The sequence below is a fragment of the Danio aesculapii genome, chromosome 7 (genome assembly GCF_903798145.1).
Source record: "Danio aesculapii chromosome 7, fDanAes4.1, whole genome shotgun sequence".
Taxonomy (NCBI): Eukaryota; Metazoa; Chordata; class Actinopteri; order Cypriniformes; family Danionidae; genus Danio; species Danio aesculapii.
In genome coordinates, this window is record NC_079441.1 from 17585886 (window position 1) to 17591843 (window position 5958).

A 5958-nucleotide genomic window follows, 5' to 3' on the forward strand; every position below is an offset into this window, starting at 1 on the left:
TGACTGACTGACTGACTGACGATTGACTGACCCATCCTCCTTCTTCCCTAAACCCAACCAATAGTGTTCTAAAAAGCACCACCTGACCCGCCCACCCACTTCCCTAAACCCAGCAAATTTAAAAAGCAATCCAGAAAAAGAAAAACCCTCACCTGATTTTTACCACATTTTAACACATTCTCACCCTGTTATTTACTCATTTGTTGAATTTTTTGGCTTTTGTTTTTGTCCTACCTGCTTTTTGGAACTGTTTTTCACCACTGACGTACATGGTGAGCTACTGGACAAACTGGTAACAGTGGGAAAGCCGTCCATACGGAGGTAGGTCAGCTGGTAAGCGCGAAAAGGAACAGCATCATACCGCCCCTTAGTGTTCATTTTAAAGACGAAATGAACATACATACATCTGGCTATATAATTCGCAATTTCCAAAACGTATATAGGGCTACGTTTTCAGAATGAGCCTATGTTGCCTTTTTCTGAGCCACTTTTTTGACATTTTTAATTTCGCACAGAGATAATGTTAGTCCTGTTTTGAATCTGCCACTATGCTGATGCATTGGCGTTTGTAGCTCCACCCTTTTTTGAAAAGAGGGCTGGGAGAACAATCTCATTTGAATTTAAAGTGACAGTGACCAAAATGGAACAATTTGGATCAAAGCCTAAAAGGGGCAGTTTCAAAGAGATATAAAAATTATTAATTATAATTATAATTATAAATTATAAGACTGAAAAAGAACTAAAAAAGAAACTCATAAAGGTTTGGAAACACTTGAGGTTGAGTAAATTGTGAGTAAATGTAAAAATGTTGGTGAACTACACCTTCAAAGTGATTCCACTGATATTGTTAGTGCTACAGTTACGGTGAAGCATTTAACTATAATCTAGAATCAATTTAAAAAGATTCATATTTATCTTATAGTTATTTTCTTAAATGTAAACAAGCTGTAAGACAGTATATATACACAAGTGTGTGTGTGTGTGTGTGTGTGCGTGTGTGCGTGCGTGCGTGCATGTGTGTGTTTTACAGAGATCTTTTGGATGTTACTGTTTTGGATCAGGTTTTGAGGCTTTCTCATTCTGTGCTCTTGAATGACCCATGCCAGCTGGCATCTCAGCTCCTGGGTCGTTTGGAGCAGATCATTTGCCAAGACAAACCCGTAACTTCAGGTACACACACAAGCATAAAATGACTCATACCTGCAAACAGGTGTCAAACTTGAGCTCATATCTCAGTGTACGTGTTGTTCCAGGTGACCCAAGACGATTCTCCTTCCTTCATGATCTGTTAGCTCAGTGCAGAAGCTCTTCTCTGCCCGTTCTTGTGCCCTCGTACACCTGCCTGCTTCCTCCAGGTGGAATCATGCACACACTCCTGTCAGGTACACAGATTCAGCTCAGTTTCCTAGTATGACCAATCAAACTGGTTTTGACATTATCTGTATCTAAGGCCTGACATGTATTTTAAGAGCCATATGCATGTAAACACTAGCTATTCTCAATAGCGCAGATCGGATTGCATTCTAATAACTGACAGGTTAGAGTCATGGGTTTACTTGGGATTTTCCTAGGTGGTTTTAGAACTGTGTGTTGGGATTTATGAGCAATTAACAACTGTAGCTTGAATGTTCTATGTACTGTACTGTATAAACTGTACGTTCATAAGGTACAATATTCAGACTACAGTTCTTGTGCAATGCATTACAGGCCAGAAAGCACATAAACTCACATTTTGGTACTCTGCGCAATGTGGACTCTACACCTATAAAATAGAGTTCAAACTAAAACTGAAATGAAAAACATCTAAATAGAAATTGTAACAAAATTAGCCCAATTTCATGAATATTAATGATTATTAATAACAAGTTATTATTTAATTATGAATATTCAGAATTAACTTACAGTTAATTTAACAAAATAAATATAACAATGACTTTGTCCGCTCGTCTGAGCAGACTCTTTAATTGGTTATTTAGAAAGGGAATTATACTTCTTGTGAAGTAGATGAGTAGTTTTAGAAGTTTAATTCTAAAAATAAGCTAAAATTAAAGTTAAGTGTAATTAAGCTGGTAGCAACATATGCATAAAAATGTAATTTGTAAATTTGTAAAAAAAAAAAAGAAAATAATAATAATATTAATAATTATTAATTGTAATATTTATGGTGTGTACTGTATGTAGTGTTTTTTGGATTATATATACAGTTGAAGTCTTATTGAAGAATTATTAGCCCCCTTTTGAATTTTTTATTCCTTTTTAAATATTTCTCAAATGATGTTTAACAGAGCAAGGAAATTTTCACAGTATGTCTGATGATATGTTTTTTTCTGGAGAAAGTCTTGTGTTTTATTTTGGCTAAAAACATTTAAGGTCAAAATTATTAGCCCCTTTAAGCTATATTTTGTTTTCGATAGTCTACAGAACAAACCATCGTTATACAATAACTTGCCTAATTACCCTAACCTGCCTAGTTAACCTAATTAACCGAGTTAAGCCTTTAAATGTCACTTTAAGCTGTATAGAAGTGTCTTAAAAAATATCTAGTCAAATATTATTTACTGTCATCATGACAAAGATAAAATAAATCAGTTATTATAAATGAGTTTGGGAGAAATTGGGGAAAAAAATAAACAGGGGAGGGGGGGTAAAATTCAGGGGGCTTATAATTCTGAGTTCAACTGTATATTGGATTTTTCTTTTACCTGAAATGTGTGGTGAATTGCATACCAAAGCAAGCTAAATATTGCGAAAACAGCAAGCAAAGCACTGGTTCCGAATGAGAGAGACAAATACACAAAAACAAACAAAAAAAAAGCAACTAAGAGCCTGTTATTTTTTAAATAAATAAATAAACAAATAAATAAATAAATAAATAAATAAATAAATAAAATGATTGTATGTGTTGAAATAAAGCTGAAATCAATAAAATTATAAAACTGAAATAAAAATTATAAATACTGTCTTGGCAAATAATGGAAATATGTTTAACAAAATTACATATAAACACATAAAAAGGTAAAAAGGTAAAGCTGATTTTAAAAATTAACAATTAGTATAGTGGTATATAAATATAACTAAAAGAACACTACTGCACATGTGAAAACCAAATAAGTTTTGTAGCTGGAAAAAAAAAAAAAAAAAAAAAAAAAACATCAATAAATCTTGTATCATGACACTTGACACATATTTCAGTTTTTAGAGGAGGCTTGTAATTCTGCAATTCTTAAACACTTGGATTGCTATTGATACTGCTACCATGACCCTTTTTCTGCATTGAGAAATAGGAAGTGAATTCATGTGGTTTGGTGTGTCACATGAAATGAGCGCACAGCTGTTGGAGTCCTTCCATAGCGACTACTATGTCAATAGCGATTTTTGAAGCACACGGTTTTATATTAATGTTTAAGGCTCCAGAACAACTGAAGTAAATTCTGTTGAAGTATTGTCAGCAACACAGTATTTGGAACACTCTGGAGACCCGTAGGAAAATCCAGATGGAGTGCTTAATGAATTAGCCTCTCTGTTTGGCCTACAAATTGAATGAGCAGCTCTATAATCTGCAGAGATTTATGATGATGTATGATGGCTGAATGATCAGGCTTTAACTTCCTGACTCACTTTTAACTACAGTGCACTATTTGAGGGTTTTAGGGAGACACTGTTCAGAGCTGAACTGATGATCAACTTCAGCTGCAGTGTTGAACTGATTTACTATTGAGATCTCCACATTATCCTGCCCTCTCCTGCATTTGCGTTTGATGGAGGACCAGTCTTTTTGAGGGACTTGATTGATGTAGTAAAGGTCATTTTGATTGACAGATTGATGTTTGGAAAGATCAACTTCTCTGACTGTGGTTGAAACTAGTCTTTGTCTCTTTGGTGTTCATCTGGATAATCTAGTGTCTGAGGGTTTTTAATTATTTTTGAACGGCTCTCCATCTTGCAGTCAGTAAAAACTGGAAAATTTGACTGCCAGTTAACCCTTGTGTATTGTTCAAATTGACTACTGATAGACTTTGTTATGTTAGTGGTAGTTTTCGCCCCATTGACTTCCATTATAATCACATTTTTTGATTGTAAAGCCATGGCAGCATATAATCATGCATTCTTGATTGTTGGTCATTTTCCCTCTTGGCAAGAGGTAAAATTTGTCATTGACTGTTGATCATCAGATGGCACCACTAACCATACCTGTCAACATTGGGATGTGAAAATAAGGGATATGCCCACCATATTAAGGGATCTAATAAGGGACCCCCCCACCCCGAACACATCCTGACATAAATTGTCAGTAATATGTTTTATTATTATTTACAGAAAGAAAAATAAATATACATATTAGCAAACAGTTCAGCTTATTAAAATTAATAGCTATTATAATGAAATAGAATCAAGCTATCAATTCTCATTAGCCGTTTCTTCACCGTATAACTTACACACTGTGATTAAAGAGCAACAAATGATTCTCTTGTTTATTTAGATTTTTTTTTCATTTGATTACATTAAATAACAAATTAATACATCAAATTTATTAATATTAAATTAAAATGCACACATCTAATGTTATAATGAATGAATTGGACTGCTTTCCTAAATTTTTATGCTCATTTAGGACGAAATTAGTTGTGTTTGAAAACCTCCCCACCAAGATCCACATCTTTAGATATAATAATAATAATAATAATAATAATAATAATAATAATAATAATAATAATAATAATAATAATAATAATAATAATAATAATAATAAAAAATAACAACAACAACAACAACAACAACAACAACAATAATAATAATAATAATAATAATTATTATTATTATTATTATTATTATTATCATTATTATTATTATTATTATTATTATTATTTGTATATGTCTGTTCAAACACGCACACAAAACCTAGACTTTCGCTCTGTTTCAAATCGCGTGTATAGAATATGTTTGGGAAACCGCGTCTATTTATCACTATGGAGTGCGTCAGCTGACAGTCATGCACCACTATCATTACGGGAGAAATACGGGAAAATACCTTTACAGGATGATAGCGGGATAGAACTGTAAAATACGGGAGAATCCCGGGAAAAATGGGAGGGTTGACAAGTATGCCACTAACCCTTTAGATAGGCCTGTGCAAAAACGTTTCTAGCTTTTATATAGAGTTCAATAGAGTAAACCAGCAAATAATAGTGTGTGCATAAATACACTTACTATGTTTACTGTGTTCTACGAGCTGAGGTGCTTATTTTGCTTTTCTCAGACATGTCAAGGTAAGTGTGCAAAGGTCTCTCTTACACTCTCACACACGCTCACTATACTTCATAATAAAGCCAGAAATTTTTTTGCACTACATCTGTTGATCAACAGTAAAAATACTAATTTTACAGTTTTCCAATGGGGAAAGCAACCCAATCAATAATACATAGGAATATGGTGTCATGGCTTTGCTATCAAAAAATGTAATTGTAATGGAAGTCAATAGAGTTAAAACATCCACCAACATAATGAAAGGGTAGTAAATTTGCCCAGAGCGTGTTTTTGAAAAATTTTAAAGCATTTTCCTAAAGTATGTGTTCAAATAAGATTTGTGACCAAAAATCATTCCATTTGCTGAAACAGAGAAAGTTGTGGCCAAATTAAGACAAAAAAAAATCACCCCAGAATGGATGAAAGCATCCCAACAGCACACAAGAGTTAAACAGGTATTGTCAGATAATGAAGGAATTTACCATCAGATGCAGATTAATTACTGGGAGGAATCTGAAAGTGTTTTCTTATCTTGATAAGTGTTGCTTATTTAAAATATATAATATATAAGATTCTTTTATACTGTGCTTCAGAATATATGCAACTCAACAAATATTCTTAAAACTGAGAATTTCAAATATAGTTAAGCACTAACCTCAATGTTTTTAGGCGATTGTATGTTGTTCTGTGATTTTGATCTCCACTGTAGGTCAT